The sequence below is a fragment of the Oxyura jamaicensis genome, chromosome 10 (genome assembly GCF_011077185.1).
Source record: "Oxyura jamaicensis isolate SHBP4307 breed ruddy duck chromosome 10, BPBGC_Ojam_1.0, whole genome shotgun sequence".
NCBI lineage: Eukaryota > Metazoa > Chordata > Aves > Anseriformes > Anatidae > Oxyura > Oxyura jamaicensis.
The window spans coordinates 17391938-17418691 of record NC_048902.1 but is presented as its reverse complement, the minus strand read 5'-3'; the positions used below and the strand labels follow the sequence as shown (position 1 = coordinate 17418691).

Genomic DNA, 26754 nt, shown 5'->3' with positions numbered 1-26754 from the left:
AGGAACAGAACATTTTAAGTACTTTTATTGGGTGTCGCCTGCTGAATGACAGATGTCCATGGCGGAGTAATGCTGAGCACACTTTCATAAAACAGGGCAATTCCTTGCTTAAAACATTTACAATTAAAGGCTTGATTGAATAACAATGAGTTCTGTGCATGGAGCTCATTTCTGCACTTGTTTGTGCACCTGAATCAGGCTGTGATCATTCGGTAGGTTGGATATGAGGTGCCAGTTGCTTTGTTCAATGACCAAATAGTGCTCACGGGCACAGCTGGAAACGTGCCTTTGATTTTTCACCGGGATAGAGATAAGGTGCACTGTGCTGTGCTGTTAGACTTGCTAACACCCTCGTTTCAGCTGGAAGGCTGCTTTTTGTTGTTGTTATTTTGTTTTCTACTGCTTGTTAGTAACTTTCCCAATTTGTAAAGAGCCAGAGATTTAAAAATGAGCAGTAATCCTTAGCAGCTGAGAAGGTCTTAACTAGTTTCTGCTTTATTGTTCTATCTGTCTTCTGTGACCCCTATTACTGTGATACCACGTCTCTTCGTGCACTGATCCTCGCAACATCTGAGGGAAGGCAGGCTAGCATTACTGTTACTTTATCCAGCCATACATGGGGAACTGAGGCATGGAGAGATCAGGGATTTGCCCAAAGATATTCTGCGAAAAGGGGTCCCAGTGCTCTCAGCAGAAAACCAGTCTTTGGATGGTATTTAGGATTTTGCCTTGCGAATGTAGAAACAGGCTTAAAGAAAGCATGAAGCAACCCACAGCAAACGGGGTGACAGGGCACAAACCTCGAACTTTCGCAACTTGCTGAAAAACACCATGTCTAAACTGACATCAGCACAAATTTGTGACGGCACAGAAAATCCTAACAGGAGGCACCTGAACGTGGGAAGAGCAGCCCCACTTTTCTTCAAAAAGATGACTCCACAAAGTAGCTCTTGCCACAGCCTGTGGAATGTGTCATGGGAACAGCAGAAGGCAAAATGTGTCACAGGAAAATCAGGCCACATTCAGCCCAGGAGGACACTGCAGACTGATGCAAAATTAAATGCAATTGATAAGGCAGCACATACACCATTTATTTAATTTATTAATTATTTAATACGTTTATATTTAATTAATATAGTGCCTCAAAATTCTCTCGGTGTCCATCATGAACTCTCCAGGGTCTTTCTTTGCTAAAGTAAAGAGCTAGACACATTTTCACAGCAAATCTTGGTGGGCCTATCCAACAGCAGCCAGAAAAGCAAGATGGGTCTTCAGAGCAGCAGGGGCCACCTGTGGTCATGGCGGGATTATGGGGAATGACTGACAAAGAAAAGAGACGAGTACAGGCGGTCTGGAGATTTCCTATAGTTTTACTCCGTGTGGCCTAATTCAGGATAGAGACATCTGCTTTGCATGACTGAAGACCCCAGTCTTTGGGTTACAAGGCACCTGTGGGTGTGAAACCAAAGTGGCAGCAAGGAGGAAGGAAAGCAAAGCTACTTACACAGAGCACCAAGTGGCTCTGCACACCCTGGGATGCTGTCTCTTGTAGCAGTGGCTTAGGAAGAACAGCAGAGGAAGCAAGAGCACTGGGCCCAGTCCTGTAGCCCCTTTTCACCGAGGTGCTGACATCAGCTGGGCTCCTCGTGGGGGACAGGGACAGTCCCAGTGCCTGCCAGAATAGGACCCCACGCTGGCTCTGCTGCCTTCCCTGTGGAGGCATTAGTCCCCCTGCTGCCGACAGAACTAACAACTTTCTACTTTTACACGGCAAATCCATCTCTCTGGATTCTTGGATCGCTCCAGTGCCAGGAAACTCCTGGTGCCATTCCCAGCTGCTGGGGTGAGGACCCCACAGCCTTGTGCCGGCTGCACTAAAGCACAGGCTGCCCCACTTCACCTGCAGAAGCAAACACATCTCCAGCTACTTCTAAACCCAGCACAAGGTGGAAAAAAAAACATGTTTTGGGGCTGTAAATCTTGAAAGAAAACAGGTGGCCTGATCCTGCACCCGCAGTCGCGACTGAGCTCAGTGGAAGGAGAGGAGTTAGGCTGGAAACGTGCTGAGGAGGTGCTGAGGACCCGGCTTGTAGGCCTGCCTTGGAAAAGGGTCAAGACAATCTCACACAGGGCACAACTGTTAGTTTTGTTCTTGTCTTTTATATATATATATATATATTAGAAAAAGGACAGCATTGGCTCTTTTCTGAAATGATATTCTGCTACGTATGAGAGATGAGAACGTGCCAGCATAAAGGTAAAGAGTGCAATGCATCCACTACAAGCCTAAATAAATACCAAGCTCTGAAGAAGCCTCACCCAATTTTGTTTTTTTTTTTTTTTTTACATGTGTAAGGTGACTTCTGCCAACACAGAATTTTATTTCACAAACCTCTCCCTTTCATTGTTAACCACAGCTGCTACAGACTGAACAATAATGAATAATAATAAAAAATATTCATTATTCATAATAAAAAATACATTTTTAGTAGAAAAGAGATAATTGCTGATCAGGATGTATACTGCTTGTAAAAGCTACCAGGTCTTTTTAAGAGTAAGTCTAGTCCCCACATGCCCTTTACTCTGCAGGATGTGCTCTTTCAGCCCTGGTGGTGGCTGAGAAGTGCCCTGTGCCATCCTAACACAACAGCCTGGGCTGGGCCATCGGCATTCCCGGCGGTGCCCCACTGAGTGCGATGTGGGTTTTGGTGAAGATGCAGCCAGGGCTTGAGTCAAAGCACAGCAAAGTCGAAGTGAATCTTTCCAGGGAAGCTGGCATGTGAAATGCTCCTGGGTTTCTCTGACAACGACAAAATGAGTCCTTTTGCCGTATTCCCCAGGCGCTCTCCTAGACGTCTACCAGTTACACCCTTCCTTCCCGCCTGCAATTAGCACTTACAGTGTTGCAAAGGGAGATGAGATTCGCTCTCCACCATCCTCCTTCAGAAATCTCTCACACCTTCCCCACTGGGTGGGAACATGCGCTGTGGGTTAGGAAATATCCTAGTAGTGGAATTACATTTGCAGCCATCTTACCCCCCACCTCCTCTTTTCTGCTGTTAGACTCTGGTCCTCATGGTATAGGAACATGTGAAGACAAAAGCCCAGAAAGAGCATTTGGGTCAGCAAAGCCCCAAATCTCCCTGACTTTGTTCACCCCCTAGAATTACATATTCACAACCAGGGCCCCGTGTGTTTCGTGCAGGGTAACTGGAGCTGGGTAAGTGCCTGCAATTTTGGTGGCAGAGCGGGGCGAGGAGAGAGGTGGGAGTATACGATCGCTGACCTTAATTACAGGAGATAAAAATGTTGAAACGTGATTCCTACAAAAACCAAGGAAGGCCTTTATCGTCAAGTGTTTCCACATGGATGCCCCTGAGAAGAGGTCAAGTGTTTTCTATATACTTTAAGTAAACAGCAGCTTATGAGTTCACAGTCTGGACTGGATTTGAGCAGCCTCTGTATTCTGCAGCATCATAATTGAGTCTTATGTACTTAAGATTTGATATCCACCAACATTATTACTTGAGATTTGCCAGGAAATACATTGGCGATTAAGAGTTATAAAGTTTGCTAGTAAAGCTATGCCTAATGTCATATATGACTAACCTCAGAACAGAACTGTCTTGGGCTCCCACTCTAATAGAGGAGCAAGGATGGTTTTCCTTAAGAGTCACTGCTGTTGGTGGCTTTCTCTGCTAAAGACATCTCCTCGCTTCTTCATCGTCATGTAAAAAATGCACACGACCTCCACAATTAAATTTGCTAAATGAGAAGTGGGTTATCTGTCAGGAACAGAGCTAGTGTATTTATGTGCTGCTGTGAATGAAGCACATCAAGCCAAGTTAAAACGTTCGGCATAACATTCCTCTGTTCATCTTTGCAGCTATCCAGGCTGAAGGTTAAGAAGACTGCAAGTGGTGGATTTGTATCAAAACCAGCTCAGTTACCCTATCTGGAAGCGGGACAACAGTGAAATCAGAAATTACAGGCTAACTGTCTTTGTATCTGCAGATGTAGCTCTACTGTCACTGCGAGCTGTTCCAGGATTAGCAGGTAGCAGCGTTCACCACAGGTGCTCCACATCTCCTCCATGCCCTAACCAGAAGACCTGTTTACGGACAGGGAAACGGAGCCAACGTGCGATGATCCTAGTGCCACAAACCAGTGGCAGGCCATCCAGAGCCCCCGGTTAGACCCAGCAGACCTAGTAACTTCTGCAGCTATTACAAGCGGGAAGAAAGGGCAGGAGTGCTCGTAGGGGCCTAATTGGAAACAGGTGAGTCACTGGAAACCTTTCTGTCCCTTCAGCAGGCTGTACATGACGACTGCAAATAGTCGGGGCCCAACTTCTCTAGGATGTATAGCTACAAGGAAGGAATGAGGCACGAAGCTTGGGAATCAAAAATCCTTTCCCTGTCTGCATCTGCCTGAGAAATGGAAAAAGAAAGGGCAGCTGGTTTGTGAATGCTTCCTTGCTAGAACTGTGGATTTGAAATCTCTGTCATTGATTAAAGAGGAGAATGCAATTGCACATGCCATTAATTATTACTGATAAACCGAAGTAGTGGAGTCAAATAAAAATATCCTGCCCTATGATCAGATTCTGGCAAAAAGAAAGACCCAGGAGCCTCCAGCCCATTAGCATTTCCCTTTTTTTGTGTGTGTGTGTGAAATATGTGTCTGAATCGCTAGGTCTCCAAACCCGGCGTGTACTCAGAGTATGTGATGTCTATAGGTGCAGATCAAGGGAGATGAACTTTAGCTACACAGACAGCAAAAGGCAGCTTACAGTTCCTTTAACATGTGACCAGTCCCAATTATGGCTTCTTCCATATGACATCAGTATGCGATGGAGGATCGCACTTTTTTTTTTCTTGCCAGAGGCAAATGAATACATTATCCAGCAGTGAGGCGTGGGGCAAGCGGATGCGTAACTCTGGGGTGATTTGGATTCCGCGCTCGCGCGGGGGTGTGAGCCAACCTCAGAAGTCATTTTCACTGATGCTGACACATAAGGCATCCCTCAGAGACCTGTCTATCAAACTGCAACATGCTATGCAGAAAAATTAGATTACTCATGCTACAATAAAGAAGGGAAGATGACAATGATGAAAAAAAAAAAAGGACTTCAAAATATAACAGATATTTATGAAATGAATAAAAATCCTAACGATGGGAAAGTATCCTAGAGACTTTTTATTTATTTGTTTTAGCTCTCGCAAAGCATTTCAAGGAGAGCTAGTTGGAAAGACCCTATTAATTCAGACACTGCCTCTGGAAAAAACACCACTTCATCATGATTGTCACATTACTGTACTTGTGAAATATCATCTTAAATACTCATTATGATTTTGCTGCTGGTCTTGCTGCAGTCAGCACCAGGGCTTCCTTTGGCTCTGGTAAGTGCAGGATCAGGCCCTCTCCCTCTCTTTCTCTCCCTCTGAATTGCAAATGGATTGTTCACGTGTCAGCTCAGTAACTAGGCAAAGTTCACCGTGCTCAGTTCAAAGCATGCAAGATGAAGCTCAAGGCATTTCACTCACAGTATTTGCAGAGTTCCTCGGGTCTACAAAAGTGTTAAAGTGGTTTAATACAAAATCCATAAGACAAACATTATGCAGCTATGTGTGAACCCCTGTCCAATAAAATCTATGTCTTTGGGAAAAAAATACAAAGTAGTAAAACATACTTAGTAAAGAAAAGAAAAGGCTATGTGAAGCTTAGTAAAATCCCATAAAACAGAATGCCGAACAGCTTCAGGAAGGGAGATTTAAAATAAATCTGCAGAAGAACATGCACACACACACACAGAGCCCGTAGCTGGAAATGGATCTGGACAAGTGCCGAGGTTAGAACATCTCAGACTGCACTGTGGGACTGGTTTTACAATATCAGATAATGAAAGGTTTGGCTGAATGCTGTTTTTTCTTCTCTAGTAATAACAAACCTATGCCGAGGCTTCTGTGGTATTCCTTGAGTTATTCCCCAGGAATGCTATCTGGGAAAGCTAACAGATTTTAAACTCCACCTGCCCTGACTCATCTATTAGCCGCACTGCTCTCAGCTGCATATTCTGTTTTACTTCTTGTTTCTGAAGGAGCCAGTTGTTGTATGTTGGTTTGATTTGTGAAGCAGTTCCAGCCCCTTTCCCAGGGGGTTTACTTTCCTGTCTTGATTGTCTCCTCCAAATATTTCTTCCCAAAGATAAGCTTTGGTTCCTGTCCAAACCAGAAGAGGAGGACCATAAGCTCTCCTGTGGCCCTCCATCTTGTGCAGCCTCATTCTCCCAGCGTGTGACACTGCTATGCCAAGTGGTGTGGATCAACCAGACGGCAGGCTTTATGCCTGCCTAGGAGTTTTGGAGGTCTGGGTTTTTTTTTGGCTATGGCTGCTTAATAGAGACGTGTGATTGCAACATGACCACACATAGTGTAAGCACGCAGAAATATAGGTCTCTTTAAAATTGTCAGGAGCAAATATGATCAGATCTGGTTCTTGATCTCATTACTGTCTGAAAGATTTGGCTGGCATTTTTAAATGCCATGATTTATGTTCTTCACCTTAACACGGCCCTTGGTAGTGTAAACCCAGTAACTCTATTATTCTCCAGGGCAACTTCTAAGAATCTGATTGGAGAATTTTCACAACACTGTGTCTGTAAGAAAATATTAACATGGATTAAGACAAGTTGATAGATATTAAACCAGGCTATAGAATGAGAACCAGTGAGAATAAATCAAATAACTTTGCCTAACTACAGAAAGTATTTGTAAAGCCCTGTAAGGTTTCCATTTCCTACAGCCACCTGCCATCTCAAATGCCCCTAATCAGTCACAGATGTTGGATACCAACCTGCTAACCCTATGGCTTTGAGAGAAAATATTGCACTTTGTAAACTCATTCTTGGGTATTTCCTTAATTTTTCTTAAACTAAACTTTCATCCCTTATTTTCCACTTAAATGTAATGAGTTATATCAACTCTGACATTTTGCCCTGCTTACTCTTACAGTTCTGTTTAGCTACCTCTCGAAGACCTTAGCTTCTTTTTTCTTTTTTTTTTTTTAATCATTAGGGTACGTTTTTACTTCACATCTCACGATCGCCTTCCTGGCACTGAGGAATCCAGCAAAATACAGAGTTTAGACTTTTTCTGTAATCAGTTCCCAACAGCAAAGTGCATGTTCTTCTGTTCTTAACTGATTTTTATCTCCATTATGAAGATATATCAATTACGGAGCTTTTCTGAAGTAATTTGAAAACAACAGCAAAAAGGTATCAAGAATAAAATAAAAATTCCACTCCTTAAGAAACAAGAGACATTTTAGGAGCCTCATCCAGCTCCCACTGGAATCAAAAGCAAGAATTTCACAGATGAGGGAAGGTACCAAAACAGGCCACCCTGCCAAAGACCGTTAGCTGCTGTTAGGATATACCAGTACTGAAGCACGACGGTGGGTTTGGCTCGGCTCTGGAAGGAAGCATTATTCCACTTCAGCTTGTGAAGACAGAATGGGAGTGAGAGTTGTAATGGAGGTAGGAAGCAGACTGGATTTTATTAGTCTTCCATCATCTTTAAGAGATCTCTAACCAGATCAGGTTTCAACCTCTCCCTCCACTCTTGTGTCAACCTTTGGTTCTGTTTTTGCTGGAGGATAAGTTTCATTATATTAATAAGCAGCACAAGTGGTTCCAATTGTGGAAGAACCACTCGGAGCTGTCAGAAATGATCAGAGGAGAAGTTTCAACCTTTCCATGATCACAGCCTCTTCTTCTGGTGCCTCAACTCAGCACCTCCCTGGTGCGCTTCACATTGCTCAGCAACCATGACAATAATAAAAGGTACATTTACATTTCAGTGAGTGTAGATTATTTTAAGGAACTTTATTCTCTAATCATAGTAGTACAGCAATGCTCATAAACCAGATGCTAATGGGAATAATTCAGCTAACATCCAAACTACTGGCTGGAAGACTAGATCTAGGCACGTACTTGGATGAAACTATTCATCTTCAACCTTCTACTGCCGTCACATTTCAAACACAAACACCTGTAATCATGCCACTGAGTTTGCGTTTCTTATTACTAATACAGAGGTGATGAGAAAAACTCACAAAAATACCCCAAAAGCTGAAACTGTTTGAACTGTATCATGGAGTGATCGCTTACTGCTTACCAGCAATAATGCTAGTATTTGTCTCCCTCATTTCTCAAGGAATGCATTTTAGTTAGAAATTACACAATCCCTATTTGGGTGAAAATACTACCAGATTAACTTTGCAGACAGGAAAGCGAAGCTGCAGGGCTGGGGACTGGGTTCATGGATCCACCAGGAAATGACAGAGCCCTGCTTCTCCTCAACAGGTTCCTCCACTGCCCTGGGAGGAACTGAGTGAAGTTTAGTTTTCAAATTAGACTCACCTGGGACTAGTCACTGAAATGTCATCCATGAGATGGAACAAAAAAAAAAAGAGGGGAGAAATGTAAAAGGGAATCTTTGTAGCCAGGACTACCTGACTCTCCCACAGTAGGAGACACAGGAATACCGTTTCATGTCATGGAGATGTAGTTAAAATGCAGACTGCATATCCTTGTTCTCAGAATTTGAGAGGTGTGGTTTATGCATGTGGACAAGCCATCGTTCCTCCCTTTGATCTATCACTTGATGTACAGAAAGGCTTTTATGTGCTAGTCCCATATAATGGATAATTTAGTCTGAAACCATTATGAAAAGTATTACACTTTGGGTACATATGCTTCAATTACTCTTGAAAGTACATGGAAATATTTTATGACATTCACATATATTTCAAGGTAAGAAAAAAAAACAAACAACAAACCCAAACCAGAATTTTTGTTTACCATTCAAACAAATTTGTTCTCCCAAGGCAAGTTTATATGTATTTTAAAATAATTCTGCCATTGTATGAAATATATTTTAAGGCAGAATGTAACTAGTATTTTTGAATGTTAAATAGGAAAAATGTTAAAGTCATCATTCATTAAAACTACTAATGGTATGTATTGCTCTTTAGCTGTGTATTTTTATTCTGTTTATGAATAAAACTACTTAACGTAAAACGTAATAAATAGAGATTTAAATTCTCCTTGTTGGAGTGCACTTATAGCTGAACTTTCAAATTAATCCCACCACCCTTTTACAAACAGAATTGGCCAGAGGAAGACCTGACAGATTTTTCCATAAACCCACGAGCTGCTGACATGACCTGAGACATGCCGCCAGTGCGCAGGGCTGGAGTTTCCCCCTTCTCCCACAGGAACAGGAGGGCATTTGGGAAGTTTAATTTTTGCAGGAGGATGGTCTCCTTGTTTGTTTTCATCCACAAACATGCTCCAAATGACAGATCTAGGAGATGGTGAGAGCTGGACACCTGTCAGAGTCTAATGCTGACAGCAGTGTCAGGGCTGTGCTCACACAGGTCACTGTGCCTTACTGCCTCAGTTTCCCTATCGCTAAATTCAGCATCTTCATATCAGATATCATTTTTTCAATATGGGAAATTATTTTAGTATTTAATTTTATATCTATTTTCTTCTATTGAATAAAAGGATAGCTGTGGCCTTCACATACTTAAAAGATGGGATTGACCCCATTTCATGTCCGACTGTTGGTGGGAGATAGCGCCCTGTAACACCTATGATCCTCTCTCTGTGAGGCTGTTGGCATTGCGAATTCAAATAGTTCAACTAGAGAGGAAAAAGGTGCTTAGCTTGGAGGTATTTTGAGCTTCACAGACAGCAGGGACACTCTGAAGAGATGTCCTGCTAGCCACTCCATCCCTGCTCTCAGGACTGTGTAGTCCACACTGGTCCACTTGCACATCACCCTTGTGCAGGTGGTGGGACTGCGGCACCCTCATGGCTGTGACCAGAGACACCATGAGCTCTGTGGGGAGAAACGACATCTGCAGCTCCTGGTTTCCAAACCCTGAGCCCCTGGCGGGGACTGGATGAGCTGAATGGGTCCGTCCACACTAGCCACCCTGACCCACCTTACAGCGAAAAACCACACGAGGAGCAGTTGGTCACACAGCGCGGTTCAGTGCAAGCTATTAGCCCCTGGTGTTTCCCATGTTTCCCGAGGCCTGACTTTACTCGTGCACTGCACTGCACAAGCCCTTTCCCACACGACATCTGAACTGAGCCTCAGCAGCAGTGCCAGGGCTCTGATCGCTGACCCAGCCTTTGCTGCAACCCATCTGCCGAACTAACCCGAGATGAAAGACGTCAAATGACAGGATACAGAGTGCTGAGAGCTGGCAGCAGAGGTTTCTTCTGCAGACATCTTGCTGGTTGTTTTAAGGTCTTCTGCCTCTAAGTGGCACCATGCTGAGTGATTGAACACTTGCTAGAATCTGTTCTACCTTTTATTGTAATGATTTCTTACAGAGTTCCCAGTTTCCAAACTCTGAACTTTCACAAGTACTGCCTGGATGTCAGAGCCCTTTCGTCAGAAACACCAGAGCCTTCTGGAGTGATGGTCCCACTACTACAAAATCCCTTTGGAAAGCCACAACTCTTAAACCATCACTGAGAAAGACTGAAGCTTAGTTTTCAGAGAAGGCTGTTACATCCCCAGGATCTGTAATGAGAGGTATTCAAAATACAGCCAGGCAAAGCTTTCTCTGGCGTAAATTGCCAGAGACATAGCCATGCACGATCTGGTTTATGGATTTGTATTTGCTTAAAATAATTAGGCTCAAATGGCTTTATATGTGACTTTTGCTCAGAGAGCAGGAAACAGCTTGGGATGGGGACAGAGGGTGCCTCAGAATGGACGGGTCCAACCTATGTACACAGACAGACAGACAGACAGACACACTTATTCTGAAAGTCCTGAAACTGCTTAAGCAAACTGTGCTCCTCCAACTAGCTGTCAGGGACAAGAACCGTTGTACTTCTTGAAACAGAAGGAAGTAATCTCCCCTCAGTGCCTTAATGGGCTCATAATGCTGTAACATTCAGATATTCAACCATCTCTATGAAATCTGACTTTAGTACTTAAAGACCCTCACACATTTTGCAGAGTTCAGGCCTGTTTGCTCTACTTGAAAATACAGGAAGGTGTTCCTGTCTCTGTATAATAAAGCAAAACCCACACCTCAGATTCCTACAGCTCAGAACAACAAACCAGCCACATAGCTCAGGAAAATTAGTGAGACTTTGAGAGGGATACAGCAATGTAAACCAAGAGGAAAGTTTTTCTGTACTTGAGGGAAGGCTGTCAGAACAGTAATGTAGTAGAGTGAGCTGTGAAGAGTGGGAGATTTATGTGCCAATTCTGTGTATGATTTATTTAGATGAATCGTTTTTTATCAATATGTAAAAATCCAATAAATATAACTCCCTATACAAAGGGTTGCTCCAGTCCCAATGTTTCAGTGGACAGTTTTGGCAGAAAGTCAGGATGTGCATTAAAAACACACTTTTTGAGAAGTCTAATAAATAAAAGCTCTGAAATATGGTTTCCTACTGAGAAAGGCATTTTAAATCATTTTGATAAAGAACCTAAATTAGGCCTTAAAAGGAGGGGGAAGCTAGGTCCCTGTAACTAATTATTTATAGGTATTTTGAATATAAAAGTCCAAGAACGCTGGCCTCCATCCCCCATTCTCTGCCACAATAAAGGGGAAAGAAAAAGCCATTCCCCTTCCCCCACCACTACCAAATTTAAAGTCCAAAGTGTTAGAAAGGGGAGGAGGAAAACAGAATTAAAATGGAGAACAGGCACCTGAAGAAAACAAAGAGCTTCAGAAGTCCTGAAAAAAAACCTGCACGTTTTCTACCAAAACAAATGGTATTGGTAGGGGACAGGCCTTCAGTTCTCCTCTGCTTTACTCAGGAGAAGTGGGCCGTTACCCACTCCAGTCCCCTGAAGAGGGAATACACGGATACTTGTTAAGCACCAGAGGGAATGGCTTTAGAAGTGAATAAACATTTGAATAGCCTTAGTCCTTCTGAAAGTCAAAGCAATTTAGAGCCTGCACAGAAGTTGCAACTGCTGGGGACTTGGGCTTCTAAGTCACTCAGGTGCTTCTGAATATGTTGGCCTGAGAGCACAGCTGACATTCTGCATGTGTACAGCCTCTCACGGGCCCTGCCTTGGAGGATTTGCAGTTTGGAGACCTGAAACCCCTTGCGGCAGAACCAGTGGGGCTGAAGAAGTGCTGATGTGTTGGTGCAGGGGGTCTGTGGCTCCACAGCAGTAACTGGCAGCACTCTGAACTGGACCTCAAGCCAAGGCCAGTGACAGGCCCAGCTCACAGGGCCTATGTGGAAAGGCTGAGGAATGAGAGACCAATGCGTGAAAGCACAGCGTGTGAGAGAGTTCTGCCACGGTGATTCTGCCTATCAGGCTTCCTACCGAGGTTACTGAGTCACTAATCTAAAAGACATCTAGAATTTCCCTCGCTGCTCTCAGCACATTGCTTCACCTCGTACTCCTTTCTGCCGCCATGCATGGTTGTCTCTCAAGTCTCTGCAGAAGGGCCATTCACTCTCCTCTGCTCCACCAGGAGTGCTTCCCTCTGAGTTCAGGTTCATCCCTCTCCTTAAATCTGACCTTCAGACTGTCTTTTTCATTGCAGGGCTCAGTAAGGTATACTGCAGCACGGGCCACCGCTGCCCTTGCTGAAGCAGGAGGTTGCTAACAGGTGGCACTTAGCACTACACAAGGAAAATACAGGCCTGAACTTGCAGACAAACCCTCTAAGGTCAGAAATAACAAAGCAGCTCAGTCACACAGCACTAGCGTCCAGTTTTTAGCTCCAAAGCTGACACAGAAATAAGTGGCCAGGTTTTCAAAAGAACTCAACAGCTTGAGGGCTTTGTTGAACATCTGCCTGCAAGCACGTCGGTAGGAACTGCAGGGTTCAGTTTGGAAAATCTGGTCCGGGCTAGGAGTACTCAAAGAAACTGGCCAAGAGCTCCTCTGTGAATATCCTAAATGACCAAATGAGAAATAGCAACAGACAGTGCTGGCTGCAATTAAAAACAATAAGATTTTGTTTTTAAACAAAAATTTATTGTTTTTAAAAACAGTAAGATTCACACTAGGCTTTTTTTCACCAGCACCCCCCCCCCCCCCCCCCCCCCAATAAAAGTTCTTGGACATTCTGGAAGTTCAAAACTTAAGCATTAAAAATTACAAAAAAAATCACTTGTGTCATGAAAACTTAAACTTGGGCTTCTGACATTTTAAACTCAATAACCCAAACCATCAGCCATAATGATTTCTCTATCCAATTCAGCATTAATATTCAGACAAACGTCAGGGGCTGTTGCTTCCCATATCAAAGCAATCCACATTTGTTTGTACCCAGAACACCTAAGGATGTTGTGCTTCTGATGAACTAGCTGTAATTTTTAAGCTGAAATGAAAGAAAGGGAAGAGGTAGAGGAAGACGCCAGAGTGTCTTTTGAAAAACATCAAAATGCATTTTATTTTAAATCCCTGAAAAAAGGATCTGATTATTTAGGGATCCTTTTCTCTTCACTTCATTATCATTTTGTCGTCAGTGCTGGGTTATCTAATTACTCAGCTAGAGCTGGAAACTTCATTTTCATGTAATACGGTGTAAGAGGACTACCCTGCCTAGCTTAGTAGTTAGTCCTTAAAGAACAGCTGTAAAGAGAGGAGTCAGGAAGGCTGCAGCACAAGAGGAAATCCTCAGTAGAATTCAAGTGCTTTACGTCTGTCATAAACATGCTTCCAGATCAAATTAAAGGAATTTCTTTTAACTGTATTCACAGTCTCCAAATACTCTACACAACAAGCTGCCTGAGATCTTAGTCATTCTAAGAAATGAATCATATTCCTCTTGTCATCTGGCTGTTCTCCACTGACTACTAATTCATTGTATATTGATTTTAAGACTCTGTTAACACATTATATTTTTGTGTTAAGCCAGGAAGGCTTTTCTTGCTGAAAAATCATGTTCCATCCTCATTTCTCACAATATTCATTTTTTTTCCTTACCACTTATTTCGAATGATTGATCAACACAATTTAATCAGCTTTAAATGGTTCAATGAATTGTTCCACACTATTGTGCCACCTACATTTTTTCTACCAGTACTTAATACCACCACATGAAGTCTGCATTAATATATACTTGTTTGCCTATTCATGCAAAAATCCAGAAGACCAAATAATTGCCAGGCTAACGCCCTAGGGTCTTGCAGAGTTGTATCATAGAGATTTTGGAAATGAACTGCTCAGAGAAATAACTTGTTATCTAAAAGGAGGAATTTAAAACAAAGATCACTGAAATGATAAGAGTATTTTTCATCACTGATTTAAAACAGGTCAAGACTTTAAAACATTCCTGCAAAAATGTGCTATTACAGCTGGTGATTAAAACTTATAATGAATTAGATAATAAATATTTTGTTTGCTCCTTCTAAAGCGTCATTAATGGTGAGGTCTCTCACTGGACTATTACAAAACTGCTGTTGGCAAAAATCTAAGTACAAAACACAAAGGCTTCATGTTTCAGATGCTTATAAAACTTAATTCCCCTGAATAACACTACTAATTTGGGTCGACTTGTATGTTTAAAGATTGTACATAAATATTTTTAGCATGTAGTTAGACCACAACTTTGCTTTTATTAAAATGTTTCTAGCAGGCATAAGATCTTCGTCACTTCAAAATAAAATAGTTTTGGTTAAACAGAAGTTATTTAAACATTCAGTAGATTTGCAACTCTTTGTGGATGTTTCTATTCATACCAAATTTTTGAAAAATGGGGATCAAAAGTATTTAGTTTCATAACAATGAGTATAGAAACTTATTTTTCCACTCTATCCATACTCTATCGGATTATTCTGGAAACAGTATTTCAGTGTTTTTTCTGACTTGCAGACATTCAACATAGCAGGTGTTGGTTGTAAATACCGTGCACGCAATTATCAGTTTTGTGTCTGAGATACACTTTTCTCAGAGGAAATACGTTCAAAAAAACCCCAACTTTTTAAGCATAGATGAACGTCATAAATACAAAGTTTTAAAGTAGCAAAAAAATTTGAGCTGAGTGGGAGCTGAAACTACTAATCAGTAAATTACTGAAACAAGCACCAAACTAAGACTAAAAGAACCACAGAAAGGATAAAGTAACTAGCACACAAATAAACAAGTAATTTAAATTTAAATGTATAATAATTATAAACAGTGTATGCATTAAGATTAATGCATAACAGTAATGCATTAACATTAAGATTACTCATGGTTCAAAAACTCATCTTATATATATTTACCCTATTCAGGTGTTGAAGAAATGACATAAAATGTAAAAGTAGAACTTGTTATGTGTGGTACGAGACATTTAAAAAGCAGGTTTGAGTCGAAGTGTGATTAAATGTCAAGTATGTCTGGGACCTGAATGGAGCTGTACCAGACCCCTCACAGAATCAGAGGTTTGGGAAGATTCTTTTTCATATCACAGGAGCCTAAACACTGGATGTATATGTATATGAAGCATATGAAAGAAAGAAAAAAAAAGAAAAAAAGAAAAAAACACACATCATAATTTATCATTAATATGTAAAACCAAGAAATAGCCAACATTAAAATGGAGGAAGCTGAGAAAATAGCTGTAGTTACATAGCTTACCCAATTTGGTTTTACCTGGTAACGTAAATGGTAACACAAGCCTAGAATTTAGAGTAGTTTACTTAATAATTTTGGCTGAGAAATGTGCTGGGGGTTAAGTCACCCTTACCATGTAGCTGTAGTTTATTAAACATTTTGTATCTGAGACATGTGCGCAGAGTGGGGGGGGGGGGGGGGGGGTTAAATTAGAGGATCGCTTCGCTGCTAAGACTTACACTTCAGTCGCTGTAAGGGTCTGTCCATTCAACACACCTTACAAATAACAGACCGAATTCTGCTTTCAATTACTGGGGTGCAACTTTGACTGAAGTCAACAGATGTTGCACCTCAGTAACTGTTAGCAGGACTGGATGCTGAATAAAAGGCTGGGAGAAAAAATCTCTGATGCGAACATTTTTGATGGAAAACTGATTTTTCAAATAAAGGAGAGTTTTGTGAAAAGCGAGCTTCACTGAAAAAAATGTATTTTTATCAATCACTTTTCTGTTCAAATCTTGAAACATTTCATTTTCGTTGCTTTTTTAACGACAAGTCAGAATTATTTTGAGGAAATGTGTAATCATTTAGCATGTTGCTGGAACAAAACTATCTATGGAGTGAAAAGATGACAACTTAGAGTAAAAAGAGAGGGAGGTAAGGAAGGGAAATGAGAAGAGGGAAAGCTGGAATCCTTTAGAAAGCTCATTACAAATTCTCAGTTCAGAATTTTAATCCCTATCAGTGAAGCATGATCTGGGCATTCGCTGGTGGTGGGCTTGTTACGTGGTCTCCATCCAAACAGTGGCGGGCAGCAACACCCTGCAGTCATTTCTTAGAACTTGTTCTCAGGACAAAGCACACGACTGGGGCTCCAAAAACGGGGGGAAATTAAACCTCCATAAATACAGCAATTTCCCGGGGTGTAAATCCAAGCAGGGGTTTTCAGGAAGCAGAACGTGTGAAATCAGACAGGTGTCTGTCCCTGAGCAAAGCGGTCTGGAAGTGTTTAGTGCATGCCACAAGTGTTTGCAGTCCACTTCAGAGAGCTTGGGGAGAAGCAGGTACCATGAGAGGAAAAAAAAGAAAAAGAGAAAAAGCAACTGCTTCGGTCACCACCCTACAGAACCTCCTTGAAGGTCAGCTTGGTGCTCTGGGCCATAAAGGAGAAATGTGAGTCCCACTATAAACTTCACTTTCATGGGAAGTCCTGAGAGTCCCATGAAGTCAATAGGACTATTTTGAGGACCAAGACTCGCTTCCATCAAATAAAAATTTCAGGGTTAGGCCATAAAGCATGCAAAATATATTGTATCATGAAACGTGAGTCAACACCGCAATGATACAGACATTACTCATGTGTATGCTAGACATCTCTGCGACACGAACAAACCTGATCTATTCTTGGGGAAGGTTATTGAAAACAGAACTCCTGCGGTGGGTAGCTGGGGCTGGGTTCTGACAGCTCAGATTCCTTTCCACCTAAGAGACCTGCAAAGTTATTTGGGGGAGCTGGTGTTCCTCTGGGGAGGAACGGGGAGTTCCTCCCATGGAGAGCCCCGCTTGAGCAGCATGTAATGGTGGGAGGCACTTCAGATGCTGCGTGAGGAGGCCAAGGGCTCTGACTGTATAGATATCAGGAAGACGTGACCGAGCCCTCGGACTCTGGGCGTGCTGGGAAACCGTGCCTTTAGGAACCTTCTACCTAAGGCTGGATGGTAAATCGAGAGCACTATGGGGACAATTCCTTCTTGGTAGCTGTGTTTGGAGATTTCTGGGAGAAAGGCACATTTTTGTTAACTCCTGTCCCTCTCGTATCCAAAAGCCTGAGAGAACAGAGCGCTGATTTTTGAGGCATTGTGAAGTATGTGCAAAATCCGAGTCGCCACTGCACAAACTTCGCCTGCTATTTTAAGGCTGGCTACTGAAGCGAGTGGGGGTTAGACAGGCTGTGAAAGAGGGGGAGGAAGGGAAGGAAGAAGGCTGAATAGCAGTAGGAAACATGGCTAGAAAGGACTAACTATTTGCACAACTGATGGTTCTGAGCTGTTAGATTATGCTGACAGTATATTAATCATATGTTACAGCCATATGCACACATACTGATAAATTTATATTTGTCTGCCTGTAAATGAACGTTAGATGTAAATTATGGAAAATATTGACAATTTTACATCAGGTTAATAGGATAAATATTTTAAATATTTTAAATATAAAAATATTTTTGCATTACACCATCAGATGAAATTACAAAAATATGTATGTGGGAGATGAGCTTAGGGCCTACACCAGCTCTAAAGACTAGGCTTGAAATTCCAGATTGTCCACAGACTCCAGAAACTTAGCAAAAGCTTCCAAAAGCATCCCAATGAGTTCAGAAGATAGTTCCTATGACCTGCATTTTGAAAGTCACATAGGTTGCTGCGCAATTTACTTGCTCTTGAAAGACCTTCCCTTGGCCACGCTTGCTTTGTGTGTCTAAATCTGCTGCCCAGGTCTCTGTATGTTTATACTGAGTTTAAGATCCTCACTTTTGCCTTGTTGTAGATGCTGGCTACCCAACAATGGGAGCGTATCTCCCATTAACCCACCCAGTCTGTGGCCACATACGAAAACTCTAAGTGCTTTTCCGTATTTCAAATAATTATCAATAGATGATGCCGTGCAGGTAACTTCTTGGCCTCCACTCCCATTTCAGTTTACAACTCCCAGTGAACTCCAGGAGGGAAGTAACACAAAGGATCATATTCCACCTACGCCACTTCTTTGTCCCCTGTACTTTTTACAGTGATCCGAGCTCCCTGTGTTTATGGGAGCAGCATGGGAGCATCTCAGGGCACTGTTTTGCCCGCTCTGTGTTATGGAGAGGATGGAAGAGCAGGTATCTCCCTGGACTCTGCTCCCAGACCGACCTGAGGCTGCAGGACGTCTCCTAAGCCCCAGAACTGTTGAGCATGTGTATGCTGGGATTGCAGTGCTCTGAGACTATCTTCTAGATTCTTAAAATATCCTTGTTTCTTTTTTCCATTAGTTTCCTTCCATTTATTTATTTATTTTTACATTTGCCATATGCTGCCCTGATGACACTGCCTCCGGGAGGGAGTGTTTGGGCAATTTCCCTGACAGTGCTGAAAAGTCCCTTTGCATCCACCTCTCCCGTTCTGTTGCTCCAACTCCTGCACTGCTCACTACGGATGAATTCCTGCAGCGTTTCGTGTAACCACCTCTCATATCCCTCGTCAGGGGCTTGTGTGCTCAGCTTACATCCAGTCTCATCAGGATGTCTTTTTGATTTAAGCTCTTGTCTTCTCCCTGCTAGGCCTAATACCTCATCTGTTAGCCGCTGCTGGTTTTCGCATTGTTTCCTTATCCCAGTCATATTGTGTGCTGTGCCTCGGCTGACATCTCCTCCCTCACACCATGACTCATTTGGTCCCTTTTTAGTCCCGGCATGCCAATAGCACCTCAAACTGGCCGTTAACTTCTACTCTTGGGCTGTCACTGATACGTCCTGGGAGAAATCTCCTGCATGGAAATAGCTTGCTTGTGTGCGTGCACGTGTGCGTGTGGTTTTATGGGACGTAACATGTCCCTGTCAGGAGATCAGAAGCCAGGAGATGGGTAAGGGGCGAGCAGTGATGTTTTACTAGGAATTCACTGGCATGTGGTCAGAAGTCAGTCAACTGTTCAGAGAAGGGGGTTTCTGTGGAACCTTCCTGTCACTGACTACAAGGTAAAAGGATTTAGGCTGTACTTCATGATATAATGTGTCCTTTCTCTTACTTTGCTCTTCTCTCATCTCCTCCCATTTTATACCATATGCTTTATGAGTAGAGTCTTCCCCTGCTTTCCCTGTAGCCAATTAAAGAATCATTACAACAGAAGTAGAATTGGCTGTGCATAGCAGAGATGCAGAAGAGACAGCTAATGGATCTGCATGAATACCAGCCTTGATCCCACAAAGACTTCTGCATTAAAGTCAATGAAATATTCAAGTGCGTAAAGTTAAGTGCATGTGTCAGTCTTTGGCAGACTGAGACCTTGAAGCCTACTCAGACATCAGGACTGGGTACAGACACAAACTTGACACTTCCGATGTTTCACTTAGCTCTGACAAAATGGTGTTCAGGGGGTTGCTTTAAAAATAAATACAAACAAATTCCCTAATAGTTACATTACTCTCTAAATAAGATTGGTATACTTTTATTTATTTATTTATTTATTTATTTTACATAGCCTTCTTGTTTGTAATTCTTCCCTAGGAAAAAAATAGTTTAAATTAAAGAAACATGGTCAGGTGTTACTGTCATTTTCAAGGGCATTTGAGTAGCATTTCCCCCACTCAGAAATGCATCAAAAAGAAAAAGTGGACCTTTACAAAAGTAGCATGTCCTTACTTTTTATAGGCCAAGGTTACTGCTGGCTGGCTTAGGAAAAGAATGCTTCACCACTGTGCAGGACTCTGTTTTTCACTACGTCACTATCAACATGCTTCGGAGACAGAAGACTGGAGTGGTGTAGGCACTGGCTGTGCTCTGGACTTTCTACATCCTCCCTTACTGTACATCTGAATAGACTGTGCATTTTTTCTATGTAGCTGTAAAAGTTGTTTTATTTGGAAAGAGCAAACACAGGCTCCCAATTTAGTAGTTCAATTGATAGCTGTGCTCCAAGTTTGTTTGTCAGCAATGATGCCACCAGAAATCTTTACTCAAAATTTAGCAAACATTTTCAAATCCTGACTGCTGGGAAAAGCCAAGCAGATACAGCGTAACAGTTTCCACAAAAGCATTCCCATTACTATTTGATTTGCTTTCTACATCTACTCTATTGAACACAGTTAACAGTGGAAACACTTGTAAAAACAGCTCAGTGCAATTCTGAACAAACTCAGGAGGGTATTCATGCTAAAGGAGCTGCCAACTCAAACGTACTGTCACTCAAAAACTTAAGTCCCATTGTCACCCTCATCTCATCAAGAAAGCAAAAATATGTAACAAGAGAAAACAGAAAAGCCAGACTTCATGTACTTCAGCTCTAAAAGCTGCAGATCAGGCACACGGATCTATACTTGCCCATTACACGTAAGCATGTTGAAGTTTTGCTTTACAATGTAAGCTTAGCTATTCGAAGTACTATTGTACTCTAAACATGTCCATGTTTGGATTCCCTTTGCAACTACTCAAGGATGTTGCTAATGATACCGGTCTTAATATAAAAGCCTGAAGAACAGCATAAACTAACATAAATTCTGCGGTGAATGGGAAATACCTTGCAACAGAAGAGAAAACCTCTTGTAACCCATGATCAGTGGATCTAGTCAGAATGAAAAAAATAACAGTGCCTGGATTTCTGAATATCAAAGACTTCTCTATGCAGTTTAGGTATGAACGTATTTGACCATGAAAATATTTCAGTGATTCATTGTGAAGAGCAAATGAATCTCAGAAAGCTGCTCTCTATTCAGAGGTAATTAAATAACAGCGAGATGTTTCACAGGATCAGTTACTCACCCAATCTAGCACTGTCAAGAGAAGATCTGTGGCTCCGCAGTAGTACAGTGAACTTGCCTAAATGGTGCTTGCTCCATCATGGTTGTGTGCAGTTCTATCAGCAGCTTTTGTGCTTCTTGACTTTCTCGTTACTATGGTGAATGATTGTCACAGGAGTACAGAAAGGATGTTTAGGACATAAGTTGAGACAGCAGCCAAAAATGGTGCTGGGACAATGCGAGTTACCAGCAGGTTATTCTGCTTTTCTGTGCGTGTGGGAAGGGCAAGTGAGAGCTGGCAGCTAATCTATCTCTGTGCTCGTGAGGGACAACGGCTCATCTCTCGTCCCAGTCCAGCAGCTCAGTCATGACTCTTGCTTAATGGCCTGGGAGAGAGAGACCAGCTCCCAGAACACAAGCAGCCTTGGATGCTGCTGCTGGAATCTGTGCCTATTACATGTTTGGATGTCTTTGTATGCACAGTTTCTCTCTAGTACCATGTCCACAACCCCTGGTAAAGGATTCAGAGCAGTGGGTGGATCTGTGGACCACTATTCTTTGTGATCCAGGGTATTCAGACAGGATAACCCAGCTCTGAACCTGTGCAGGCGTTGGCTGCAAGAAGTTAACGAAGTTGTGACCTACCCTTGTCCATCTTCATTCACCTGCACATTCTGATCAATAACGCTTATTGCTTTTTGGCTTCTCTTCCCACGTGAGAGGCAAAGCCAACAGAGCAGTGCCCACAGCACTACTACAGGCACATTTATATTTGCCGATGACCCAAAAGTAAGTAGACCTGTCTGCCCTTGTGCAACCTTACTCTTGGATAAGCCCCTCCGTTCCTGCTGCTGAGCTCCATTCCCAGGTGAAGATTGTTTAAGTCTTAAAGTACTGAGTATCTCCAAGATGGGAGCAAATTAGGAGACACATCAAAAGAACAACTACAACAGAAACTCTAAAATGCCAGGTCTTAAATCATTCTGGCAAATTGTCAGCGTGCTTATATTTCTGCCATACTCCCCCAAGTTTGGTGATGGATGACTACTGATAGGACTGAGTTGGAACCTGTGATCTGGCGGCCGGTCCCGGCATTCCCCTGCTGCCATAAGAACAGGCATTGGTTCTGATTCGGTTTAAAAACAAAACGTAACCATATTAGAGAAATGAATAAAGCACAGATTTCCAGCACAAAGGAATATATTGTCAGGGTATGGTACAAAATGTCAGGACATTACTTTTCCAACTGCAGACAGCCAGTAGCTCTTTCTATCCCACCAAGGTCCTGGCCATGGTTAATATTAAAAAGCGTCTTCAAATGGATATTCCTGGGGTTTTATTTTTGTCAAGTTCTGCATATTAAGGTGTCCAAAGCAGCTGAACACACCAGCTTCTTAATGAGATATTTAACAGGAAGAAGCACATGCTCTTCTCTAAGGCTTCATTTATACTGCGTTTAATAGCTCAGTAAACCGACAGAGATTAGGTAACTTGCTAAAGACCACATGGCAGGCAGGTGGCAGAACAGGAACTATAGCTTGGAAATGCCTCTTGCTCTTCTGTCTGCTGAGGAGTCAGACGAGGCTGACCCGTGTGAATGTAATGAGGGAGGGAGCGAGGGAGAGAGTGCACGAGAACTTCTCTCCTTTTATCACACCTTTGCATGCCCGTGAGGGCCCTGACCTCTCCTGCACTGAGCCCTCTGCAAGGGGGCAGGTTCAGGAAGGATCAGGGTGAAATGTGAACTCACTATTTATCACTCTGAAAGGTCAGACTGAGAGTCTGGACGTGAGGCAGAAGCAGCTTGGATTTCTTCCAAGGCTGGAGTAGCTGCTGCGGAATGTGCTGCCCAGGATTTTCCAGGGCAAATTCTGATTCAGCTGTAAGTCTTATTAGAAGCTCTGCCTGAATTTTTTTCCGTTCTTAGCCATTCAGCTGAGGGCACTCAGGGCATCCTGACCACCAGACAATGTGCCTTCCTACCGCTGCGATCCTTACAGCTCAGCGCCTGCAACGAGGCAGCTTTGCAGCCAGTGGAAATTCCACAGCTCTGCTGACACGGGTTTATAGCTGCTAAGGATCTGGCCTCATATTTTGACTGTCACACAGCACAGGCAGGACTGCTCTTTCCTATTTTCATCATCACCAACAAGATTTTGTTTAGGACTGTGGTTTACAAAGATCTTATTATAGAGAAATGAAAAGAAAACTCATCTAAAATCTGGTTACATTGAAAAATTCCAGCTGTCTTGCAATTCAATGCAGCTGTGCTATCTAGTATCTTTTTCTCTTCCTTTTGCATCTCTTTATAGAACATTAGCTTCTATAGAAAAATGCATTTTTTTTTACACATAGCAATTTTTTCTCTCCCCTCTTCATTATTTGCTGGCTGTTATTTCCACCATTGAAACCTACAGACTCTAACAAGGAAAATGCAAAGATATTTTGAGACAGAGGAGCAGCAAGGAAGAAAAAAATAGCATTTGTGAACGGTTTCTACTGGCAGCCTCTTGCCCATGACTTTTTTTTTCTTATAGAAACTGTAATATGATGATATTATGCAACTGCCTTCACATATTAGAATCATTATGAGCAGTAGCTTTGTGATATACAGCAGGTGCTAAGAACAGTTTTTGCTTTTTCCCCAAAGCAACTACAAAATTACTTACGATTTCATTACAGAACAATCAACACTTTGTGGGGAGAAGTTTGTATTATTTTGTGATTGTGTTAGTGGGAAAAAAAATATTTTTTCTGGGGAGTTTGCAGCATTCTCTGGGTGAAAACTAAGCTGAATTCATTTGTAGCCAAATGCCTACATCCTTAGCCAGGCAAAGCTCAGATGAAACTGGAAGGGCTCCAATCCTCACTCGGCTACCTGCTTCCTCGTGCAAACTCAAGTCAGTAGGGCTCTCCGCATCTCACTTGAGGACTGACTACTGCAAGGTGGTGGGCAAAATTCAGTCCCTCAGCCAGGACTAGAAGGATCGCGACAAGAGGAGGTCATATTTATTGCTCCTTTAGGATAAAAATGAAAACAAATATATGAAAATATTTTTTTTAGGATAAAAATGAAGTTCCAGCACCCAGAGGAAGAGCCAGGCAGGTGACTTGCCAGGAGCACCAGCAGGCTTACACAGAGCTGCGTTTTCTTCACAGCATTCCCCTCCAGGCTGCAATGCCCACACAGCACCTGGGTGCCGGCCCCAGAACTGCTTTATTCCCATAAGAAACCAGGCAGGGAGGTAGCCCTAGAGCTTCCTATTTAGTCAGGGAATTGCAGGGCTATAGTGGAAATCCACAAGCCCCAGTTCCTTACCTCTTCATTTTAATGCCCAGAAGACTGAAATTCTTTTGCCCCAAGTCTATTGTCCTATCCGTCCCAAAATATAATTAATATATTAAAAAGAACCTTTCTGCTAAAAAAGCAAAATATGTTCACTGTATCATATTTTCTATTTCCAGAAAATACTTTGCTCTTATTTACAAATATTTACTATCAAACGTTCCCTTTAAAAGCTGAAAATATTTGAAACAGCTCTTATTTATATTAAGGACAGCAGAAACACGAGCGAAGAAGCACACAGGCAGCAATGCGTGTGTATATTTCTCATTAGCGAAAGTACGGTCAGGCATGGTAACCTAGTGCCAACCACACGACTGAACCACTTTGCCTAAATGTGAGCGCCTGAAGAGCAAATCACAACATTCAAAGCTACAGCAAGACAGTGCAGCGCTTGTTGCACCTGAAAACAGAGATACGGATCGATGCTGCTCAAGAGAAAACACCTCAATGTCATTCCTTGCAAGGGTACGGCCTGGAGTAAAACACACCACGCTTTCAGGAGCAGTATTTTAAACACAGTCACAGTCAATCGTGGTTACACTACCGGAGTAAAACCCAGGAATAATATTGTTTCCAAGCCGTGGTGTCCCCTTACTCAGCAGCAAGGCCCTGGTAGCTGCTGTGCCGATGCTGTGCAGACAGACACGTGTCAGTGCTCCCAGGGGGCTCCCAGAGGTTGTGGTGGTGCCATTTGGTAAGGAACCGAGGTGAGGACCTGGCCGTTTTAGAGACTCCCTGGGGACTTCCAGCTGTGGCCAGAGAGCGTGGCAGGGGCAGCAGGGCAGCCTGATGCCCCAGTGGCTGCTGGCTGTCAGGCCCATCATGCTGGCCAAACAGATGTCCTAAACAGCTCTAAATTAAACCAGCACCCAATAAATAGCTTGCCAAAACGAACACAACGTGTAAAATGGCTTGTGCTAGTAGCTGCTCCGTCACCCCAGTGCTCCAGAGGACAAAACCCAAACCACTGATGCGTTGGTGCGAAGCAGGGGACATAAAAAATGCTTTTAAGTCACCATTGTAGAGTCAGTGGGCAGATCTACACTCGGATCTACGTTCCCTCTTGTGCCCACCCAGCTGCCTGCCTGCAGGCAGGTGCGATTCCTCCGTGCCTGCTGGACACCAATGCTGCCCAGCCATGGAGCCTTGCACTTCCTGAGAGTGGCTCTTGCTCCTCTCCAGACAAACATGCAGAAATTTTTAAACCAGCTGACCCCTGGCTTGTAGAATGGAGGTCGACTATACAAATAAGCACCAAGGAAGCGGGAGCTGCCCAAAGGGCTCTCCTTCAAGGAGCAAACAACTGAGTGCCACAAAAAAAACCCACGACCTGCACACGAGACCCATTGCTTCTGGGATGGCAGGGGCAGGACGCGGGCAGCCCCTGGAGGTTCTCGGGGTGCTGTGACCCCGGCCCCTCTGCATGCCCTGGGAAGGAGAGGGAGAAGGAGAAGATGGAGAGGGAGAAGGAGAAGAGGGAAAGGGTGAGGGAGAAGAGAGGGGAAGGGGAAAGAGAAGAAGGGGCCCGAGGCTGCCGGGCGGCCCCGCTGTGATGCCGCAGGCCGCGAGATGGCGCTGTGGCTCCGCGCTGTGGCTCCGCGCTGCCGGCCGCCGCTCCGCGCTGCTCCGCGCAGGGCCCTGGGGCTGCAGCGGCCGCGGTTAGGGTTGGAGGGGGGGTAAAGGCTTCCACGGGGAGCGGGCACTTTCTTGCAATTAATCCCTTATTTTTTCTTAACACCCCTCCACCCTTTTTTTTTTTTTTTTTTTAATTACAGCTTTGATTTTATTTATTCACCCGTTATTTATTTATTTATTTAAAGCATGAAAGAGCCGGCTTGCTGCAAAGCCCCCCTCCAAGAAACTCCGGGGAATTCCCCGCGCAGAGATGAATATGGATGAAAATCTATATTACCCCAGGCACCAACTTAGCACAGGATGTTTATGAAATATTCCTGAAATGTAGTTTATTTACAAATCAAGTTATCCACTTATGCGAGATACTTAAAACAGTTACGCGCTTAGTGGACAGTTATTATTATTACTTAGCGCTTGTTAAGCACCAGGTGCTCCGTGCTGTACAAGCCACGTGTGTAAGAAGTCAGCCCCTCCTGCCAGGCAGGTACAGCCAAGCAGCCGGGTCCAAAGGCTGGGCAAGTTTTTTTTTTTCCCTCCGTCAGGCCGTAGCTGCTGACAAGATGCCCGAGGAAACCACGGAGGGAATAAAGGCTTTGGGATTTTTTTTTGTTCCCTCCAGTGGGTTTGTTTACGTTAGCTGTGTTTCTTTCAGAATACCCACTGCATCAAAG

The 26754-nt window shown here is 43.2% G+C and overlaps 2 long non-coding RNA genes across 7 annotated transcripts in view; one reads left to right on the top strand and one right to left on the bottom strand.

Moving 5' to 3' along the window:
- The window catches only part of LOC118171898, a 51122-nt gene extending 42035 nt beyond the window's left edge, over positions 1 to 9087 (top strand). For all 4 annotated transcript variants that reach the window (XR_004753447.1, XR_004753446.1, XR_004753448.1 and 1 more), the window contains 2 exons: positions 3064 to 3220; positions 3887 to 9087. This is a non-coding gene — a long non-coding RNA (uncharacterized LOC118171898). The remainder of the gene's footprint in view (positions 1 to 3063; positions 3221 to 3886) is intronic.
- Positions 1 to 21686, bottom strand: part of LOC118171902 — a 57757-nt gene extending 36071 nt beyond the window's left edge. For all 3 annotated transcript variants that reach the window (XR_004753456.1, XR_004753454.1, XR_004753455.1), the window contains exon 1: positions 21125 to 21686. This is a non-coding gene — a long non-coding RNA (uncharacterized LOC118171902). The remainder of the gene's footprint in view (positions 1 to 21124) is intronic.
- Between the last annotated feature and the right edge of the window lie 5068 nt (positions 21687 to 26754).